Raw genomic sequence first — 24,371 nt, forward strand, 5'->3', positions numbered from 1 at the left:
TGTTAAAGTGTTTGTACGTGTATATAAAGAGATGAATGTAAGGTTTAAGTTCATTTCTATTTTTTTGACAACGATTTTTTTTTAACAGAGTTTAAATTTTTTTCAGCTAAATTATTGAGAGGACAAAATAAAGCTGTTTCCGTCGTGGATGAAAAAGAAGAAACACGTGGAGGGGTTTTGTGTAATCATGAGGCTACTGTTGCGGCTCCGTCACACTCTCCACCCTCGTCACTGAGACCCTCCAGCAAAGGGGTAGCCCGCCTAGAGAGGAGCAAACTGACAGGGAAAGTTGGAGCCATGTGCTTCGCGTGAGACGAGGACACGCTGGGTGGCAGAGAGCCGCAGAAAGTGTTCCAAACTTGTCTTGTTGCCAAACCAATCGATACCAGCACAGCCTCCTAAGCGAGCATAGCGATTGTAAAGGAACCAAATTCACCTTTCTCAAGTGTAGGTGGGGGAATGGTAGCCAACGTGCCCGGCCACTGACCGTGGCCCTGAATGGGCTGCCAGCGTTCAGATTCTCTTCCCGCTCGGAGTTTTCCAGTTTCTCCATATATGACGCAGGCACAGTCATATAACCCAGTATACAGGATAGTTGAGAGAATCAAACATCAGTATACCACCCTTAAAGTCATCCCTGCCTTGTTGTGGGTGGTCAGGGCCTTAGCTCCCAGGCATATCCACTTGTCATTTCAGAGAGCATAATAAAGGCTTAATTTAAAATATTTCCTTCAATTGTTATTTATTTAATTAATCATTCTTATTCAATTATTCACAGCTTACAAATCCATGTTTGAGGAGAATGGGACTTTGAAATCACCTTTAATATTTACATTTGGAGACCAAAGCTGCGAATGTATCATTTATTCAACAAATACTGAGTCTTACAATGTCTGCATGCTGTTACCTCCAGGATCAGGCTATTTGGATATAATAAAACTTGGCCTTTCTTCATATCTCCAGCAAGTGAGTCCCAACTCCCAATCTATATTTAATCAAAGCATATGCATTAGTTTACTATGTTTAAAGCATGTTCTCTCCCTATCTCAACCCTCCTTACATTAAAAAAAAGAAATATCAAATGAGAAGAGAAAACCAGCCTGAAAAAAAAAAAATGTTCTCCAAGTTGGTGTAAGAGTAGATATTGATCACTATGCCCTACCATCTCCAGAAGTGGCCTTTTTTTCATAAGTAACAGAGAAAAATATGGAAAAAGTCGCAATGCATTTGAGGGTATCCAAGCCGTTACTGATCAGGAGATACGTTGCAGAGTATCAGCGACTCTCTTGATCTACCGTTTCCTTCTTCAACTTCCTTTTAGATATCACATAGTCTCCACACTCTAAGACAATTCCCCATCTCAAAATCCGGCTTAAGATTCTTCACTGGTACCGATTGCCCATCCACAGAGCCATCAGAGAACTTAATGTCACTACATTTGAAATTAAAAGGGTTTTGTCCATGGAGTGCCTGGGTGGCTCAGTCGGTTAAGCAACTGACTTGGGCTCAGGTCATGATGTCACAGTTCGTGGGTTTGAGCCCCGCATTGGGCTCTGTGCTGACAGCTCAGCTCGGAGCCTGCTTCGGATTCTGTGTCTCCCTCTCTCTCTGCCCCTCCCCCATTTGTGTTCTGTCTCTCTCTCTCTCTCTCTAAAAAATAAATAAAATGTAAACAAAAAAAATTTTTTTTAAGAAAAGGGTTTTGCCTTTTCCCGGCATCATTCACAAACATCAGAGCAATGAACTTTAGCAGCTACTACCCCTGGTTGTCCTAGGGTTCCTAGTGAGGGGGGGCGGGTAGTGCATTCACCCTGTGCTGGGAAATGTACTAAGCTAACACCTTCTGGTTTCTCTTCTCCCTCATTCATTCTTACCTGGGGAAGAAGGCAGGATGTATATGATTATTAATTTAAGACAGCGACCCTCAAGCTTTCTGGGCTCAGGATCCCTGTGCACTCTTAAAATTCACAAATAACTCCTAAGAACTTTTAGTTAGGAGGGTGATATTGATCAATATTTACTGCATTAGAAATTAAAACTGAGAACTCTAAAGATTACTTATTTTTAAATAACAAGAATAAATTCACCAGATGTCGACATAAATAACATTTTATGAAAGAATATATTTGCCAAACAAGATCGTAGTGAGAAGAGCACTATTGCGTAACACTTTTGCAAATCTCTTTAGTGTCAGACTTAAGAGAAGGTAGATGAATTTTCATGTCAACCTTTGGTAATATTACATGTATGTGACCTCTGGAAAATTCCACCATACACTCTTGAGAGAAAGAGAGTGAAAATGCAAATACTTTTGACCTCATGGCACCAGTGACCACACTCTGAGAAGAAGCACCAATTTAGGAGAATGCTCAATTGGTAAGCACCAGTTTAGGAGAACCCTAAATTGGTATCCATGGCTTGGCCACTTGTTCGGCTTCCTTTGAGATCTGCCTTCATCTCGAGGAGAACTCTCCTTTCAGCTCTGCCTCTCCCTCCAACAGGAGGTTCTTTCGTGCACCTGGAGTGGAGTGGGCAACTGCGTCTCACTCCGGGCTTGGTTTAGGAAGCCCTTCGGGGGCAGCACACCTCACCTGTGCTCTCCAACATCTCCATCAGGAATAAAACTGGAGTTTTTATCTTCATCCACCCAACTCCTTTGCCTTTCTCTCAGTTATTTATGAATGTGGTGGGGAATAGGAGCCATTTATAAGACCCCTTCGACACCAATAATCCTGACCACTTTTATACACATATCAACCTCAGGGTGCTTAGCATTAGCCGAGCCCCTGACTCAGTGTGTTCCAGACAGAATGCTGAGGACAGGAAGTGCAACCTGGCCTGGGGTCCCACTAAGCAGAAAATAGGAGGCATCCTTGAGCACTGTGAGCTCAAGGTAGACATCAACACCATTAAGGAGCAAGCCTCCTTTAAAACAAGTTAAAATGTTGCCGTAGAGGGCCCACGTGGTTTCTGCTCTGGCAGAATGAGACAATCAAAGCAAGCTGGGACAAAGAGAAACTACGGGATAATTGATGAGCCTCTCAGGATTTTCTGTCAAGGTCCAACCCATTGTTTTCTCCCACTTTGCAGCACATACAGAGCAGAGTGCTAGTTTGGTTCTGACCATCTCCATCCCCGGTAACATAAAAATGGAGGAAGAGAAAGGAGCTCTTCGATCGAAGCTGCCAGTAAGGAGACACGTGGGCAAAACTGCATTGTCAGCACATGCGGGGTGAGTGGGGCCCTCGGGCAAAGGTAGATCGCAACATCAGAACTTAATGGTTCTTATAGGCTAGTGATTTATCCTCACCAAGCCTATGAATAGAGAATTAAACTTGCCTAGTTTATCAGAAGGAAATGGAACTTGACTCATCAATACATCTCATGGTGCTTCTAGAAATAGGGCTTGGGTGTACCCTTAATAATAAATAGCATCTATTCTAAACAGCATTGACTTTCATTTCAGAGGTAGAGCATGACTTAACTTTGCTTTACATGTCTGACCTGAACTAATGTTCTTATCCTCAGACTCTGCTAGCTACTTGATTGTCCAATAGTCACACTTGTCAAATGTAAACCTGAGGGCCTTTCACTCTCTTCGATTTCAAAAGGGGGCTTCTTTAGGAAGCCTATCCCAGGTCTTGAGGACCTGTATCTCCACAACCCCCACCTGGGGGATCTCCAGGGACAAGGAGCTGATAAAACTTGAATATGTACTCTGAAGAAAGGTGTATGTACAAGAAATGCTAAGCAGCATAAGACAAAAATAATTTTCATCCATTTTCTTGACTTCCGTCCTTATCAGCAGTCTTGGTCCAAGTCTGAAGAATGTGTTGCCACCTCAAGTATCAGTGTTATTTATTTAATGAACACGAGTAGTATTTACTATGTGTAGGCACTATTAAGAGCATTTTACTACTAATAAACAATTTGATCTTCATAATAACCTAGTGAGGTAGGTACAGTTGTGATCATTTTACAGACAAGGAAACTTAAGGCACAGAGATGCTGAGTCACCACCTGGTGGCTACGTGGGAACTCACACTTGGGTGTCTGGCTCCAGAGCCTGTGTACGTTGTGGTCTAGCCCTGCCCTTAACTGAAAGAATCCTGCTTTGGAGTATTTTGTATAAATCTCTGAGATAAACAACGGCACTGATCTCTGCACATCCTAACCTTTCCTTTTGTAAACTAAATGCTGCCGCCCCTGCCTCAGTACGTATGTAGCTCTAAATGTCTCCCCCACAGTGTCTGTCCTTTCCCTTTTCCAAATATTCCCTTCTGCTAAGATCAAGGCAAATGGCCACCAGCGCCCAGGGCCTCCCAAACAAGTAAAGCGTTTATTTGTGACCGTGTCACCTAAGTCTTCCACAGACTTTTCCACGGGGAAGATTATTTAAACTGGTGGAATATTCTGAAGGACATAGATACAATGTGCAACTTCCCACTTTTAATTCCAACATCTCCTGGAAGCACCGGACAGGCCCAGTAATGGAGCTACTGCTGACAAAAATAGCGGCTATTCTAATCCGCCAAATGTTTCCTGGTAGGCATATTCAATGTGTCCTTTGCCCATTGGTTCTGAAGTTTCTGGCTCACCCTGGAACTGAGCACTGAGTTAGTAGCCTGGACAATCACTTTTAAGTATTTTATCTGGTAGACCCTCAACCCAAAGAAATTCTGAAAGTGTATCAACGGCTAGGAAAAAGCATTTGCACCTCCTATTATAAACTGACACCGGCCTCCGTACGCGGCAACTTGATTCTATTCCTCTGAGAGACACCCGGCAGATGCGTTCACAACATGTGAAGTGGCCCATTCAGGCAATCCGCTCCAAGGACCGGCTCACCTTTTCATCCCTCCTGAGCTCTACTGAGAGATACACTCCAAATACCACTACCACCCCTCCACGGGGTAAGTCTGATTTAACAAAGAACTTCAGAAGCATCTGAGGAGTTTTTTAGAAGAGAATCTTTATTTGGGCACACCAATTCAGGCTGGGGGTTGGGGGGGGGGGCAATATGTGAGTTCAATACCTCAAAGATGAGTTACAATCTAGGTCTGGGTTGGTTGGCCATTTATGATTCATCAACGATAGCTGAGTGTTTCTGTAGCATATGAGAGTTGTATGCATTTAGGGTGAGACGCATTAAGCTCCCGGACAGATTTCGATGAAATGTTCACTTCCACAACTGATCCAAACCCTTTATTTTTAAAAAAATTAACCGATTTAGCTGTCAAACATAAAATATTCATTTTGTAATTCATGTAAGTAATGATCTCCAGCACACAAGCTAGTTTAATTTTCTACGTGAATTTCATTATTTACACTTTCTTCCTCCCTAGTTGCAGGCAGGATTGTGACAGCTGTCCAGAGGCCCCAATTAAACACCTAAACTCGTTCCTATTATACCCACTAAAGCACTTAACCACCACCACCTGCAAAGAGCCGTCACTAAACAGCTACTGATCACATTCTGACACTCCCCATCACCACCCATAAAAACCCACTCACACACGCACACAACTTAAGGACCTCCTACTCCAATATGTGGGGAACAAAAAGGCAAGCGGATCAAAGTTCTTTGGGTTCCCACTTCTTTATTAAAGAAAACCCACACTTCTTTCAGACAAACATGTTCTCTGGAGAGACTTTTCTCTAGAACCCCAGTGTACCCATTCCCTGGGCATATGGGTGGTTCTGAGGCATGTGTGCCCCTCTCAGACCTCCCAACCCGCACTCACCAGCCAGGGCACATGACCACCGGGCACACGGCTCAGGCCCTCAGGCACACTCTCGGAACTCAGAGACGCGTGCCTCAATGATTCTGTTCTGGAGATTACAGCATCTTTCATGTGTACTCTCTCCATGATTGTGCCCTGACCGGCTGCAGAGTGCCAGCTTTTATCTTCTGATAAACTTTTTCCAGAATGATGGATTTCTTCTACTTACTCTGTACAATTTTTTAAAAATCAAATAAATGCTCTTCAGCAAACTTTAAGGGAATACTGAAAGACCATTCCACCCTGAAACAAAATAATTCTACCAGGGTCATGAAGTCTCACTGTGTTTTCTTTCCAAAGCTGATCCAATAAGACCAGATGCAGGACTCTTGTTGCAGGCAAATCTCAAAAAAGCATTTAAGAGCCAGCGATCAGAAGTCAGACAAGGCATACTGTTTGTTACAACCACAACTGGGGTCATTCTTCAGAATTTCATTGCTCTTCTTCGCAAAACAGGAGGAAAGTTATTCCAATTTGTCCAGATAAAACTGCATCCGTTTTCTCATAGAGCAATTTTGAATTGCCATGCTGGGCAGATTTTGTTTGGTGGGTTGGCTGGGTTTTTTACCTGCAGAAAGCTTTTAATACTCTAAGACCCTTAGTTTCCTGAGTTAATGCCAGTGGAATATTTTGCAGGAATGAGTCACAGTTGCTCAATATTCTGTGGGAGTTGAGGCAAGATTGGTAAAGAGTTATTGGTGGGTGAGGTGAGCAGAGTTGGTGAACGATTGTGTCTTTTGGGTGACTGATTAGTTTATAGTGGGTGATTGATCTGGATTATACTTGTTGGATGAATGGATTATGCAAGTTATGTCTTTGACAGTTCCTCTAACTTTAGAGACTATTCCCAAATTTTGCCGAAAAGCTATGCTTTATACGGCTTCCTCCTCCCTGCCTCTCTCTCTCTCCCTCTCCCTTTCTCATGCCCTTTAACTAAATGATATCCAAAAAGTACATGGATATTTATGAGCCCTTTCTTAAGACAATTTTGCATTTATTTCAAAAATTTTACATACAAGGAAAGATGTTGATTTATTTAAATTAGTGAAAGAAAATTCTGCAGAGTACCCACTTCAACTACAATTCCAATTACTTTTTTCCTTCTGTCATCACAATCATTTGAAAATTATAGAAGTCTCAGCACCAAAGTTTGCAAACTCAAGAAATAGAGTATTTTCAAGAACATATGCTTTAAAAATAGAAACAAACATTCCTTTAAGCCACCTCATTTTAAAGGTGCTACAGATGACCCAAATATATTATTTAGAATTTTTATTTTATGATAATAACAAACACATATTGTGCCACAATGCTACCCCTGATAAATTATTTTCTGATCATAAAAAATTATTTTATATATAGACATATATAATATTGGTTCTGCGGAACATTCCAGTGGACACAAATTCTGTCCTTCCCCATAGACCTGTACTATTTAATACGGTGGCCACTAGCCATATGTGCCTATTTAAATTTTTACTAGCTTAAGTTAAATTAAAAATCCAGTTCCCCATTCACACTAGCCACATTTCAAGTGCTCCAAAGCCACATGTGGTTGGTGGCTCCCTTACTGGACAGTACAGATTATAAAATATTTCCATCCGGGCAAAAAGTTCTACTGGACAACACATCTTTTGTTTAGACCAGGAGGTCTTTTACATTATAGACCATGGCTATTTTCCAATAGAGATAAAGCCATTTTATGAGCATATAACATTTTGTCCTAAAGCATTCAAAGTCCAATGTGCTCATCACATTTTACAGTTAGAAATCGCTCCACATTTTGATTTACCAGTTACTTAACCAAACTTCCTACCTCCTCATCTAAGCTGGAAGCTTCTTAAGGACAGGGACTACATATCAAAAACCTTTATTCCTTTTCATTGCCTCCCAGGTGAGTACTAAGTGCAAGACATTGTTTAAAAAAAAAAAAAAAATCAGGGGCGCCTGGGTGGCTCAGTCGGTTAAGTGTCCGACTTCGGCTCAGGTCATGATCTCGAGGTCCATGAGTTTGAGCCCCACGTCGGGCTCTGTGCTGACAGCTCAGAGCCTGGAGCCTGCTTCGGATTCTGTGTCTCCCTCTCTCTCTGACCCTCCCCCATTCATGCTCTGTCTCTCTCTGTCTCAAAAATAAAAATAAACATTAAAAAAACTTTTTTAAATCTTCTTGAATTGAATTCAAATGCAACATAGCCTATCTGCCTACTTATTCTAATGTAATGCCCTTTGGATGTTAAAGAAAAGTTCTTGCTGGTTGGGTAAACCGAGAGGAAAGTCTTAGGCTAAGTAGAATCCTCATGATCCCTCCAGACTATTTCCCCGAATGTATAGCAGCAACACTTACAAGAGAGGCAGTAGTTGCTTTGTGAGGCAAAGGAGTGACAACATGCCATGGCTGTGCTGCCAGCAGATGGATCCCCTTTGCTCCTACTGGGAGCCAAGTCCTAGGGAGGAAGCTCAGAAATCCCAGTCCCACTACCTGGAAAATGGAGCCCCTGTTTGAGCTCCATTGTGCAGTCCAGCCCCCCAAAAAGTTCTCAGCTTTATCTCAGGTGATCACTTTTCTAACCCTGGCAAGCATTCGACAAATATTTATTCATTCTACAAATGGAAATTAAAAACCTCTTTTGTACACAAAGCATTGTGACTGACGGTGGAGACAAAACAATAGGGAAGGTGGATAACAAATAAGTAGCAAACCAACACATCATGTAAACTGGTGAGATGCTACAGCGGAGCAGGACAGAGTGGTCTGATGAGGGATCATGGAAATGAGCGGGATGGGTCTCAGATTCCATGAACAGGAAAGACATCTTGAGGAGGAGACCTGTACCTTGAGACCAGAAGGATGAGAAGAGTTTGTCATGCACAGAGCCAGGTGGAAGAAACAACAAATGCAAAGGCATTGAGACTGTGGTTTGGTAAAGAACCAAGAGGCAACCAGTGTAGTTCAAGGGAGCACAGAGCTAAGAGGCAAAAAGTGAGGGAGGCAGTGACCATCTTTTGCCATGTCCTAGCCAGCTCGTTCATGACCTTACCGGCCATGACAATCCATTGAGATTTCATTGTAAGTGCTTTGATAAGCCCTTAAATGCTCAGAAATAGAGAGCGGGTGAATGAGTGGGTGAGTGAATAAATGATTGAAACTACTTGACCTTCAAAAGCAAGAGTTTTTAAAATGGAAGGAATCATATCTTGCTGTTAGGTGTTTGTTTTCCTTAAATAAATATCACATTCCTGTCATCTCTCCTCCTTCCTTTGGATTATGAGGGTGATACGTTTGACTGACTTTGAAACTGCCTCTGAGATAGCTCTCCATTTGCTTTTTAGAAAGAAAGCAACATTAACTGGAAGCCTTCCCTGACCCCTTCAGGCAGAATCGGGTCTTCCCTGCTCTGTGCTTGCTCCTGCACTGCTTAGCACATTCCTCTATGCAACATTTACTACTTTGAATTGTAAGTATGTTTACGGACCATGAACACAACAAGTGCATCTCCGTCACCGCCCTTCTAGCACGGTGCCCAACACACAGTGGGCCCTCCTAAACGCTTTCAGGATGAGTAAAAGACTGAGAAGGAAAAGATGTAGGTCTTCTTAAGTAAATGCAGACTCAGAACCAAGTTTCTATGCTAATTAGTACTAAAAGAAGATTAATTTACTGTCTCTAATCAGCTCCTCTGACCTGATTATGTATTGGAGTCCTGAGGTTCTCTACAAATATTACTATTTATGCAGCATGTAAATTAAGACAACTCTTAGAAAATGGAGAGGTTTGAATTCCCATTCTATAATACAGTTCTTCGCAATTAATTCAAAGTACCCTTTTGTAAATAATAGCCTGAGAAGCGCCAATGCTTCCATCAAGCGACTCCTACTCTGTGTCAATGCTAATACCGTCCTGTGTTTACTCAGAGTGTGGTCTTTGATCCTCCCATCCATGGGAAGTGGGCAAGACAAACATTCTTATCCCTATCTCGTCAATGAACATATAAGCCCCCCCCAAAAGAAATCCATTTAAAGTTACACTGCATGTATGTGGAGAAGCCAATGATATAAAATCCATTTCCTTAGACTCTCTTCTTTCTCTTACACCACAGTCTCTGGAGCAAAGGCTCTCAAAGTGTGGTTCACAACTAGCAGCAGCAGCCTCATTGGACTCTGCTCTAAATGTAAATTCTCAGACCCCACCCCAAACCAACTGAATCAACCCCCAGGGGGAGCTAGGGAGGTAGTGGTTAGAAGGAAGGAGAAAAGGGAGGGCCAGCCATGTTTTAACAAGGCCTCCAAGCAATGCTAATGCACACTTAAGTTTGAGAAGCACTACTTTAGATCATTTGTTTAAAAAAAAACATATCTGAATGATTAAAAGTTGATTTAAGCTATCTACAGTTTATTTCATGTAATGCAAAATTGCCTAAATTGAAGTTAAAATCTTACCTGAAAATTTGGATATATTCATTACCGACTCATCGTTCATTATTTTGTTACACTGTCATGTAAATTCTGTTTGAGCAAGGAAATAAAAGTTTTGCTTTACATAATACCGTCAAGCATTTGGTTACAACTTTCCAATTACAGTTAAGCTTGAATGAAGTAACTGTGATAAATTAAAAATTGTACTTATACTTAATCTGATCCCATCATCATTAATATCAACTTTAGCACATATGGCTTGACCATCAAACTTCAATAGTAAAAGGATGTAGCAAAAGCTACATTACAGAGTCCATTTCAGGAAAAGATGTTTATTGGTCCAATAGTAAAATAAATGGAGAAGATAATGCAATTTTCCATAAATATGACTACTGAAATCTTTGCTGAAGAAATTCATCCAAAAAGAAACTTGGCAGCTTTCCCCTGGAGGAGTCTGCTCAATCTTCTGAGGGTGACTGTATCCCTGAATGATCCCTGAATTATAGCCTTCAAGCAACTGAGAGCTAATCAAAGGTTTATGAGAGAGTATCAGACAGATTCTACTTGCAGAGATATAAGCAACATGTGCTATTGACACGTACAGCAGAATAAGCCGTTGAAATTGTGTAGAAAAGGAGCAAATATTCTTCCAGTGAATCTCAGTGATCAAATATTCCTAACTTCTAGAAAACATGCTTAAAGAGCCTACATTAATGATCCTGATTTTATATTTCCCAAAGAGTAGGCTCTCCAGTGCGGCTGGACAGTAACTGTATGTGGCCTAAGTTACAAATTCTTACTCTACCTTTTGAACCTTTACTACTTTTTTTAAAAAGTAATTCAGGTGAGCTGCTCCAAGAGGAAAAGGGACCAGCATGGAACCTGGAAACAACTCACACTGTTTTGGACCTGATCATCCAAACTAAGTATTATTGGCTCTTCACACTTATGCTTTTGAACACTTCGCTACTGAATGGCCTCCTTTTCCCCCTATCTCTTCTCCTCTCCCCTAAATATAAGGGATTTCAACAAGCTGTTGATACTCCTTGATTAACTTTGGCAGATTCTACATTCTCTAAATCATTTTCACAGTGGCACATTGCATTCTGGGACAGGCTATCAATTCTGTGTCCTAATGGCAGTCTTCTCCTTTTCCATTCTCAACATTTACTGTCTTCCCAAGGGGAATTGACCCTAACCATAAGGTGGAAAACTACTTGGGGAAAGCATTGAAAGGGTTTGAATACAGATAAGCACAAAAGTTTAGGCTAAAATAGAGATAGGAGATTACCTGAAGGCTCAGTTATTAACACAATAGCTGGGATGAAGTTAGCCATCAGTTAAAGTTTGAACGAGTGAAAATATTAATAGTTATGTCTTTTATTCATGACATACTCCTGTGTGCCAGAACCATCTAAGCAGTTGACCAACATTATCTCATTTAATCATTAGAAAAACGCTTCCTAGATAGTGACATCATTCCCATTTCACAGCTAGAAACTGAAACTGGGAAAGAAGTCATGCAATGACAACCATAACCAGACTTTGGGGGAGAAAGTTCAAACCCGAGTCTTCTTGACCTCATAGTCTATGCCCCTCTGACAACACCACAATGAATGAAAGAATAATTGCTTTTTCATTCTGGTTTCCAATGACGGTTGGGAGCATGCAAGCACGCAAGGGGTCCTTTACCCATAACGGAGTGATTTGGAGGGGCTCTTCATTAATCAAACGTCTCTTACAGGGTCCTGATAAAGGCTATGTTATTGCCACCATTGAAGTATCTCCTCTGGGCCAAAGCTTGCTTTCCAGATGCTGCAGTGCAGATTATTTACCTGAGATGGGGGTCAGAAGAACTCAGGTCCATCTTGGACTGAGTGCAATAATCACTAAATTTCCAGAGACAGGAGGGGCTGGCAAAGGCACATAGAAGGAGTCCTGAGGAGGGTGACTGGAAGTTCAGGCTGGAAAAAGCAGAGGTCATCATGAGAGCAGAGGATCCCAGAGGGAGAGGGGAGGCTGGGAGTGGAGGCTTCAAACTCCAAACTTCACCTACTTAGACATTTTGCTCTAGTTCAGCAACACTGCTAATATTTGCCAGATTAGACTCAAAAATTCTCACAACATATAACTGTGGTGTTGAGCAACTTTCCTGGCAATCAACAAGTTTTGAGTGTAAAAGGGCAATAATGCATCAAAAGAATTATGCAAGAGAAGAGAACGAATTCTCCTTTAACATTTTATGTCTAGAAATTTCATATTTTCCAAATACAAATTAAATAAAGCCTAATCTAAGCTAATTTTAATCAGGGTAACACTGTATTCATTTTGCTCACATCAGCAGGATAGAAGTTTCAGAGAAGGTAAATGTTCATCCTAAACAAACTGTGGATTTTTTTTAAAGTCACAGAATTATTAAATCTCCCTTTGGAATACTCTTGTCTTTTAGGAAAAAAATCTTTTATGGTACTGAAACAACATGAGTCCAAAAAAAGGAGAGTTCCACAATTAATCCATTCCTTTAACAAATGTTTATTGAACACTTTTTATATGATAGGCACTGAGGGAAATAAAAAGATGAATAAGATCATCTACTCCAAGAGTCTATTTGAGGACACACATACATAAACAATTGCAAAACAATTCAACAGGGTCTGTAATAAAGGTTTTTATGAGGCCCCACTGGAACATAGAGAAAGGAGTCATGCATTTAGCCTGTCTTAGAGAAAATTTCACAAGAGAAAGGACACTGAAGTTGCTTCTTGAACAGAACAACCCCACATGCAAATTTCCAAAGGCAAGACAATATGTGGCCTGTTTGGGAAACCATGAAATTCCATATGCACATGGAAAAAGGGGTTTTTATTTATGCAACATTATTTAGCCAACATTTACTCTTCAAAACACTTGACATGCATTAACTCATTTCATCCTCAAAACACTTTTCCAAATAACCCAAATTTAACACATGAGAAAATTGAGATTTAGGTAAGTTAAATAATACCCCCAAGGCTCAGTTGGGCAAACTGACATACAAGCCTGGATAGCCAGAGACCATCATTTTTTGATTATTATTAATATATAACTGACATATTACTTTGTGCACATTTAGGGAAAATGTATTGATTTCATAAATGTATATATTGCATTGATGACCACCAGAGCATTAGTTAACACCTCTGTCACATCACATAATTATGATTTCTATTTTGTGGTGGGAAAAGCTAAGATCTAGTCTCTCAGCAACTTTGAAGTTCATCATACGAAATTGTTAGCACATAAATATACAAAGCAAACATCATCAGAACTAAGGGGAGGAATAGAGAGCAATACAATAATAACAGGGGACTTTAGCATTCACTTACATCATGGGATAGATCATCCAGACAGAAAATCAATAAGGAAACATCAGCCTTAAATGACACTTTAGACCAGATGGACTTAAATAGGTAAATAAAGAACATTCCGTCCAAAAGCAGCAGAATATACATTCTTCTCAAATGCATGCACAACATCCTCCAGGATAGACCACATGTTAGGCCACAAAATAAGTCTCAATACATTTAAGAAGACTTAAATATCAACTATCTTTTCCAAACATAATGATTTGAAACTAGAAATCAATTATAAGAAGAAAACTGGGGGAAAAAAACAGTTATGGGGAGACTGAACAACACGCTACTGAACAACAAATGGGTCAACGAAGAAACCAAACCATACATCAGATAATACTTTGAGACACATGAACATGGAAATACAACAGTCCAAAATCTTTGGGATGCAGCAAAAGCAGTTCTAAGAGGGAAGTTCATAGTGATACAGTCCTTCCTCAAGAACAAGAAAAATCTCAAATAAACAATTTAACTTTATATCTAGAAGAAAAAATGAAGTCCAAAGTTAGGAGAAGGAAGGAAATAACCAAGGTCAGAGCAGAAATAAATGAAAAAGAGATTAAAAAGACAATAGAAAAGATCAATGAAACTAAGAACTGGTTCTTCGAAAGGATAAACAAACTTGACAAACCTTTAGCTAGACTCACCAAGAAAAAAGAGAGGGCTCAAATGAATAAAATTAGGAATGAAAGAGAAATTACAACTGATACCACAAAAATACAAAGGATCATGAGAAACTACTGTTTATAATTATACACCAACAAACTGGACAACATAGAAGAAATAGATAAACTCCTAGAAACATATAGTCTTCCAAGACTGAATCATGAGAAAATACAAAATCTGAATAGACTACTAGTAAGGAGACTGATCAGCAATCAAAATCCTACCAACAAACAGTAGTCAAGGACCTGACAGTTTCACTGGGTAATTCTACCAAACATTCAAAGATTTAATACCTGTCCTTCTCAAACTCCTCAAAAAACCTGAAGAGGAGGGCACACTTCCAAATTCATTTTTATGAGGTCAGCATTTACCTACTACCAAAACCAGACAAGGACATAGCAAAAAAAAAGAAAATTACAGGCCAATATGTTTAATGGACATAAAGCAAAAAACCTCAAAATAATATTAAGAAACCAAATTCAATAGTACATTAAAAGGACTATACACTAGACATTAAAAGGACCATGATCAAGTAGGATTTATGCCAGGGATACAAGGATTGTTCACCATCTGCAAATGAATTGTTGTGATACACCACATTGGCAAAATGAAAGATAAAAAATATATGATCATCTCAATAGATGCATAAAAAGCATTTGACAAAATTCAACACCCATTCATGATAAAAACACTCAACAAAGTGGACATAGAAGAACATAATCCACATAATAAAGGCCATATATGACAAGTTCACAGCTAACATCACACTCAATGGAACAAAAAATCAGCAACAAAATATGGATGCCCGCTGTTGTCACTGAGTATTGAAAGTCCTACCCATGTCAATTAGGCAAGAAAAAGAAGTAAAAGTCATACAAACTGGAAAGGAAGAAATTTAAACTGTCACTATTTGCAGATATCATGATATTATATATAGAAAACCCTAAGGACTCCACCAAAAAACTCTTAGCAGAAATAAATGAATTCAGTAAAGCTACAGGATACAAAATCAATATACAGAGATCTTTTGTGTTTCTATACACTAATAACAAACTATCAGAAAGAGAAATTAAGAAAACAATCTCATTCATAACTGCATCAAAAAGAATAAAATATCTAGGAATAAATTTAACCAAGAAGGTGAAAGACTGACACACTGAAAACTCTAAGACATTAATGAAAGAAATTGAAGAAGACAAACAAGTGGAAAGACATTTTGTCCTCATGAATTGAAAGAATTAATATTGTTAAAATGTCCATACCACCCTAAGCAATCTACAGATTCAATGAAATCCCTATTAAAATTCCAATGGAATTTTTCACAGAACTAGAACAAACAATTCTGATATTTGTATGGAACCACAAAAGACCCTGAATAGCCAAGGTAATCTTAAGGAAGAAGAACAGAGGTGGGGATATCACGCTCCCTGATGTCAAACCATATTACAAAGCTTTAGTAATCAAAAGAGTATGGTACGGGCGTAAAAACAGACACATAGATCCATGGAAATGGAACAGAATAAAGAGTCCAGAAATAAACCTACACATACATGGTCAATTCATTTATGACAAAAGAGCCAAGAATATACAACAGGAAAGGACAGGCACTCCAATAGACGGTGCTGGAAAAACTGGATGGCCACATGCAAAAGAATGAAACTAGACCACAGTCTTGTATACAAAAATTAACTCAAAATGCATTAAAGACTTGAATGTAAAAAAAAATCTGGAAGAAAATATAGGCAGTAAGTTTCTTGATATCAGTCTTGGTAATGAATTTTTGGATCTGACTCCAAAGGCAAAGGAAACAAAAGCAAAAATGAACAAGTGAGACGCCATCAAATTAAAAAGTTTCTGCACAGCAGACAAAACTATCAACAAAATGGAAAGGGAACCTAGTGAAGGGGATAAATACTTGCAAATCATAAGTCCAATAAAGGGTTAATATCCAAAGCATACGAAGAACTCAAACAGCTCAACAGCAAAAAAGCAAACTGTGGAGTTATTTCTAGAGAATGTATTGTAAGCCCTGGGAAAGTGAATGGGGTAATTGCTGAAACATCAGCGATATTGTGGTCTCAAGGCTGTCAGACGCGATACCACCACGGGAACAGAGCCCCATGATCTCCCAGGAGCCAGTTAGGAGACAGACCCACTGTAATTGCCCAGCAGTCCTTGAAACTGTACGTCTTCCCTGTATGCTTTCCCATAAACACACAACCCAATTTTAAAAGGGGGCATAGGGTCTGAATAGACATTTTTCCAAAGACATACAAGTAGCCAACAGACACATGAAAAGATGCTCAGCATCGCTATCAGGGAAACGCAAATCAAAACAAAAATAAGATATCACCCACACCTGTCAGAGTAGCTATTATCAAAAAGACACGAATAATAAGTATTGGAGAAGATATGGAGAAAAGGGGACCCTCGTACACCATTGATGGGGATGTCAGTTGGTGCAGCCACTATGGAAAACATTATGGAGTGTCCTCCAAAAATTACAAGTAGATCTACCACATGATCCATCTATTCCACTTCTGAGTATTTATCTGAAGGAAACAAAAGCACTAATTTAAAGCACCACTATGTTCATTGCAACATTATCTACAATAGCCAAGATACGGAAATAACCCACATGTCCATCAGTGGATGAATGGATAAAGAAAATGTAGTATGTATACAATGAACTACTACTCAGCCTTAATAAAGAAGGAAATCTTGCCATTTGCTACGACATGGATGAATCTTGAGGGTATAATGTTAAGTGAAATAAGTCACACAGAGAAAGACAAATACCTTGAGATTTTACTTATATGTGTAATCTAAAAAACAAGACACATGAACAAACAAAACAAAACTCATAGATACAGAGAAGAGATTGGTGGTTATCAGAGAGGAACGGGTTTGGGGGGTAGGTAAAAGGGTAAAATGGGTCAATTGTATGGTGATAGATGGTAACTAAACTAATTGCAGTGATTACTTTGTAGTGTGTGCAAATCAAATCATTAGATTGCACATCTGAAATGAATATAATGTTATATACCAATTGGACCTCAATTTTAAAAAGTAATGATAAGAATAAGAATAATACAGAATTGTTGACTAGTCACTCTTATAGCACAGGTCCTAACCATTACATAGCATCTCATGAGGATACAAAGACAAGTTGTGAAGGACTTTATACATCCTGCAATAGCATTTAAAATTGATAGAGTATGGCCATCAGAGGTTTCAAGGCAGAGAAATAACACAATCATATTTTGGTTATGGAAATGTTACCCTAGTGTCAGCATAAAGAAGGGAATGGAGACCAAGAAAACTGGAGGCAAGTAGACCTGTTGAGATTTTGTTGCTAAAGCACAGGCAAGACATGGTGAGGATTTTAGTCAGATGATGGGTCTGCACAGAAAGAAATAGAACAAAAAGATATTTAGCGGTAGTATTAACAGGGTTTGGTGACCCTGAGAACATAAGATAGAGAGTGAGATGGAGATCAGAGTCCAGAATGGCATAGTTTCTAGTCTGAGCCACGGGGGAGACGGCGAGTCCCTTGGCCAAGCATTAACCAAGATAGAAATATGAGAAGAGGAAGTTTGAATAAGGATGTTAGTAAGTTCACTTTGGGACATTTTGAGTCTGAGTTACTCCTAGAAAAACAGTTCAGATGTTGAGAAGTAAGGCATAAATATATAAATTTGCTTGTTATTGTCATGGGCACAGTTGAAGCCAAGGAAGTGAGTGAACCTAGCAGTGATAATAAATTTCATGCAGATGTGGAAGAAGAGATTACCTAGGATGTAACCCTTGGCTATAAGAGCTTACATGAGGAAGAAAAGCCCACAAAGAAAGGAAGAAGGAAAAGGAAAATGGGAATAAATGAGAAAATTTTAAGCAAAATAAAGAATCTGAGCATAAATTTCCAAAATGTAATCTTACTCTTGATGGAGACTTAGATGAAAATACCCTTATATTTCATTTTCCCTCCCATACTTTAAAATATGATTATTTTAATAGCTGAAGAGTAACTACATTATTTGCAAATAATCAACAGAGATATTCTAAACAACAAATTCTCTACCTAAGTCAATAATTTCTTAAACGTACAAACTTCAGAAAAAAACTCAAGAGCAAATTACAAACAAACAAACAAACACACTCTGATAAAACCCTTATATGTAGAAAAAAGTTTAGGCATTTTCCACCCTTGCTCTTCCATGAGAGCAAGTTCAGACTAACAAATAGGTAAATATTTTTCAGTGAAAATTGCACCAGTTAAGCAGACATTAACACAATTAGCTCGCAACTTGTCTCCACTAATTAAAAGAGAGACAAATATTTGCATTACTGATAAATCACTGATAATCATTAAAAGTCATATTCTTCTAATAAAAAATGACTGGATTTTTAAAAAATATTTGTTCAAAGACATGAACATGAATCTATCTGTATGAGAAATTTTTATGCACTGTAATACTGCATCAAGATACACAGGACTTATATTTAATAACCAAGTATTTGCTTTTTGGATAAGAGTACCTGAGTCCAGAAACAACAAGAGCAGGTGACATCTATGAGTCTCACAGCCAACACCAGCCAATTTGATCCCAAATACATAATAGGAATTTAAAAGCCAGAACCATGAACCAAGAATGACAGCTCCCTCGGCTACCTTACTTCTCTCTTTGGTTGTTTGTTCTTCCATTAGTTAGATTTCAATGAAAATCGAAATTGTAGGCAATACAAATATTATAAGAGATATTGTTTTGCACTTGCTTGAATAGGATAATAAAATTTAAGAAGCATACATTGTCCATATGTGGGTATGCACATTCCTCACCTTATGTATTCAGTATATTCCTTCAAAGTGTTTTGTAAATAAATTATGGTAAATGAGCTAATATTTTAAGTACCTGCTATTTAAAGAAAGACTAGGTTTCTATAAAGTATAGAATACCCTAATAAAATAGTCATTTCTTAGGTTTGCCTATGGATGTAGATGTTAGTCCCTTCGTAGGTGAATCAATCCTCAGTTTATATATTTAGCTAACTTAAATTTTCAAACATTTGTCTTAAAGTAGAGCACGAGTGCAGCCACACTGCTGATACCATCAAGTCAAACCGGTAAATAGTTTTTGCAGCCACAGCAGGGTGTAATGACTCCTGTAACATGATCTGATTAAAGGACCACAGGCTGCTGTGTGGAGAATGGCGGGCAGGGGAATGGAAGGAGAGCCCAGTTAGGAGGCTCTTGCCCTGGTCTAGAAAAGATGATGTCCTGACCTGGAAAATGAAGAAAATCGAACAGATTAGAAGTACTTTTTGTAGTCAACTAGACATGTTAGTGGATCAGATGTCGGAAAGCAAAGCACTGAGTGGAGAATAACTTCATGAATAGAGCGTTGCTTCCTGGGGGGCAAAACTGGATACGAGCAGATTTGGGGCAAGGGTTCTTCATTGGCTGTAAGTCTGAGATACTCACTAGATATCCAAATAGATGTTGATTTCCTCCTACACCAAGTGCTGATGATAATGTGTACCTTGTAGGGTTGTATAGAGTACAAATAATGTATTGAGATCACCTAGCAAGCTGACCAACCCACAACTGGCGCTTAATAGCAGTAACTATTTTTATTATTATTGGAAATGCACAGGAAGTAAGTAATGTCATTGGAACTCGAAGTTGAGAGAGCCCATTACTGATTTAAATTTTGGAATCCTCGACATAGCTTACATTCAAGGCAACAGACCACTTTGAGCACCTACCATGACCCAGATATTGTGCCAAGTACGTGGAATAGAAATAAGAATAACAGAGTTCCTCCTCACAAGAAGCTCAGCACAAATTGTGGAAGAGAATGGAATGCTCAAAGGGCAGAAAATAGAGTAGAAAAAGAAGAGGTTTCAATTTGGTGAATCCTTTGTCGAACATGCAAGAAGGAAGAAGAGCCAATGGAGGAAGCTAAGAAGGACAAGGCAGGAGAGAACCAGGATAGCATGACCAGGATGAGCTCAGGGTCCTTGCCACCAGAGCAGGGGTATGTCTCAATGATGTAGACTTGATAGACAGCATTACCCAGAAAGAAATTTCAAGGTGAATCACAGCTAAGAAAATGTCAGAAGACAACAGGTGACTTTTGTTATTTATACGTAGAATGAAAAGACCAGAAACTAGATTGCCAAAGACCAATGAGAAAGCAGTTAGGAAGCAGTGTCCTCTGGGTGAAGAGTGCATCATAGCAGAAGATTGACAGGGTAAAAAGGAGAGAAGGAAATGAGTGCTGCTCACATAGCAGAACCTAGGATTTAAGTCCGCGGGCAACCAAGGACACAAATGAAAGATTTTCACCTCACTCTCCAAAGAGACGAAGTTCAAATTGAACAAAGGTCTGGCCCCAACACACCTAGAAGTAGCAACTGTTATCTAATGTCTTCTCCAATGCTTCATTTTATTTTCACAGGCAATATAGTATGTATATCTATAGATAGATAGGGGAGCAGAGAGAGAGAAGGAGAGGGAGACATAATGTATGTACAGACAGACATACACACGCTGAAGGACCTCTTTTTATCCATTCTTTTCACCTTATGAGAAAATTGGACTAGTGTAGCATAAATTCATAGTTATAGTTTCAAAAAGAATACCATATTTTATATTCTCATACTTGATTTTTCCTTTCCTAATTATACACTGTTTTAGTGTGAATTCAAGAGAGACCCATGGAATCTAGTTCTTTATTCCTGGCTTTAGTATTAACTGATACGTATCTCTGGACAAATAACTAGGCCTTTCTAAGCTTCTATCTTCTTACTGATAAAAGATGGTTGGAAATCCCCTTCCTCTTGGAAAAAAAGGGTGTGACTGCTTCCACCTCTGGTCACGCCGTGTCAGTGAAGAACCATCTCAAACCTCTAAAAATTAAGGAAAGCTCTAATTTGAAAACCAAGTAAGTCTGATAATGCCAGGTTTTAGAGCTGGATATAAAGGCAGACACGGCCAGCGTCATAGCCAGATTCCCTGCTGGTGGTGCTGGGGGAGATCACTGTAAGAACAGACAGACAAAAAAGACAAAGCAGCCCAGGTTAATGTGTAGAAGGGCACATAGTTGTGCTTTCGACATCACAAAATCTAGACTGATGTTTCTATTATTCAAATGGGGAACTTGTTCAACTGATTGAGTCACAGTTCCAATTTAATATGTGCAGCTGGTTCATAAAGGTGTGTAAAAATATGGCCATTTTCAGCTAGATATATCTGTAGATGTAAATAGATGATAGATAGATAGATAGATAGATAGATAGATAGATAGATTTCCATTATTTTTTAATGGCCATACTAAATATTTTGACAAATCAGCAGTCATTTGAGTGCTTACTGTGTGTCAGGTGTTGTTCTAAAGACTTCACATGTATTAATTCAGTGCTCACAATACCCAGATGAGGTGAACACTGCTATAATCCCCATCTTACAGATAAAAAAGCTAGACATAGGGAGTTAATTAACTTATCCAAGATTATCCAAGCAAGTAATTGGCAGCCTCAGAATTTGAACCCAGGCAGTTGGGCTCCTGTTCACTTACTTACCTGACCATCACTCTACACTCTCTGCTGCAAATAATGATTAACATTTAGTATATTATAAGCCTTGTCCTAAGCACTGGGAGCACAACAACGAACAAGGCAGGTAGAGTCCTTGCCCTCATGGGTTTCATGAAACAGTGGGAGATATAGATAAATAAGTAATTAGAATACAGGATTCTAAGTATTAGCCTAGAGGAGATACAGTGTGCTTAAGTCCGATTATTTTTGGAGGGAGAGGGATCTCAGGAAGAATTCCTTGAAGCAGTAAACAAAAACCGGAAAGAAGAGTAGGAGTATTTCACCCACCAGGAGAAATAAAGTTGGAGGTGAAAGGGTAAAGAGGAGGGTGAAAGAAAGAGAATTCGCAAAGGGAAGAGAGTGCATGGAGCATGGGCAGAATGAAAAACGCTTCTGGCAGCCCCAGACCCCCAACCCTGCCTCACCACACTGCCCCATTGCCCTGAGGCCTCCATGGAGCCAGGCCCCTGCCCACGTTGCTCACCTCCTCTGCGTGGGGCCCTGCAGCAACACACACCTGGGGGTTCCCTGGTCGGAGTCATCCTCCCAGCCCCCCAAGAGGAGGAAAAAGAGATACCTGCGGCCCGACAAGCACCCCCTACACCTACACCTACTTGGCCATGATTTCCTGGGGGATCCAGACCAGGCCCTTCCACAGGCTGAAACTGGCCCAGATCACCCGTCAGGTTCAGGCTGGGTTCCCCAACTACTGGGAGGACTACGAGGGCTGGAAGGATTCCATCCACCACAACATCTCCTCCAACCATGCTTCGGATGCTTCTGCAAGGTACTTACAGACCCTGAGAAGCCCCAGGCCAAGGGCAACTCCCAGGCAGTAGATGTGAGCCTGATCCCGGTGGAGGTGCTGCGGCTGCAGAACACTGCCCTGTGCCGGCGCTGGCAGAGCAGGAGGGGTGCGGGGAACCCTCGCCAAGGACCCAGGCCCTTAGGTGCTGCACGGCTGGCCCTGCTGGCTGCCCAGACCCCAGCCACTGCCTAGTGAGGGCCTCAGCATAGTGTCTTTGCTAAGGGACCTCAGGGAGGGGGGCCACAGACCAGCCCCAGTCAGGCAGGCTCTGGGCACAGTGGAGGTGCCCACTCCACCTCTGACTTCCGAGAGGACTTTGTGGCACCTCTGCCCCCTCCCCAGGCCCAGGAGGAGACTTCCCAGGGGGAAACCATCAGGCCCTCGTTCCTCTCCCCTGAGCACAGAGCCTGGCTCCTCTACTTATGGCAGGGTACCCCAGGCCCCTGGGGACTATCCAGTAGGAGTCACAGGGCTTCACTTTGGGGACACCTGCCCACCTCCTGCTGCCAATCTACACTCCCCATGTGATAATGCCCCTGATTCCACTGCCACCCACATCCTGTCCCCAGTGCCCACCTTCAACCAGCCCAGCCTACTAGGGGGTGGCCCTTAAAACACATGCCCCTTCCCCTCCTCTTTGGGGGCTGCTCTGGGATCTAGATGCCCTCTTCTAGGGGGTGCTGCCCAACAAGAGCATCTTTGATTCGTGGGTCAGCCACTCCCTGGATCCAGCTGCCTCCACCCCAAGTTGGCTACTCTCCTGTGCAGCCTACAGGCTCTCAGGGCCGGGTCTGCTTTCCCTGTCTACCACTTGCTGTCACCATTGGCTTTTTGGGGAACCAAAGCCAAGAGGTCCAAGAGGTGTCTATGGCCACAGCAACCTTGAAACACCAGACACCAGCGGTGCTGGGAATCCTCAAGTTTCATTGGACCACCCTACAGAGGGCTGTGGCCCAGCTAGGCACCACCCTGGCTCTGACAGTCAGTCATGCCTCTCCCATCCCTAGAAGCAAGACTGGACCGAGTGTAGGCTTTACTTGGAGTAGGCCCTCCCTGATCCCACTTCCTCTCCATGTGTCAGTTCCTCTCCCTGGCTCTGGACTGGGGGAGGGAGACCCTAACAGTGGTTCCAGCCTCAAGTCCTATTCTCCTCATTTGCCTGGGAATGAGGTAGCAGCTTTTTGGGGAAAGGAAATCAAGACCCTACTTGGTTGGGTTTTTTTTTTTTTAATGTTTGTTTATTTTTAAGAGATGGAGAGACAGAGTGTGAGTAGGGAAAGGGCAGAGAGAGAAGGAGAGATACAGAATCCGAAGCAGGCTCCAGGCTCTGAGCTGTCAGTACAGAGCCTGATGCCAGGCTCGAACCCACCAGCCGCGAAATCGTGACCTGAGCCGAAGTCGGACGCTTAACCGACTGAGACACCCAGGCACCCCAAGACCCTACTTAGTTTTCATGGTGCTAGTGGAGAAGAAAAAAGTAAAGGAATAGACAACATTAAAAAAAAAAAAAAGCAACTTTTGGAGTTGCAGAAAGGAGAGGCAAGAGGCAGGGGGCAAAATCAGAGCTATGGACAGAAGTCAGATCACACAGGGATACACCATCTTTAAAACTTTGAACACTGCCTTTAACCAAGGAACCATTAAATGGTTTCAGAAGTGAGTTTCTTGATTATAGTTGAAACGTATGAAGAACATTATAGCTGCTGTGCA

The 24,371-nt window shown here is 40.7% G+C and overlaps 1 pseudogene; it reads left to right on the forward strand.

The window, feature by feature from the left end:
• Positions 1-4,789: 4,789 nt before the first annotated feature.
• Positions 4,790-23,668, forward strand: LOC145715514 (forkhead box protein H1 pseudogene; annotated as a pseudogene).
• Positions 23,669-24,371: the final 703 nt, after the last annotated feature.

The sequence above is a fragment of the Panthera onca genome, chromosome B2, assembly GCF_046562875.1.
Source record: "Panthera onca isolate mPanOnc1 chromosome B2, mPanOnc1 haplotype 2, whole genome shotgun sequence".
NCBI classification, from domain to species: domain Eukaryota; kingdom Metazoa; phylum Chordata; class Mammalia; order Carnivora; family Felidae; genus Panthera; species Panthera onca.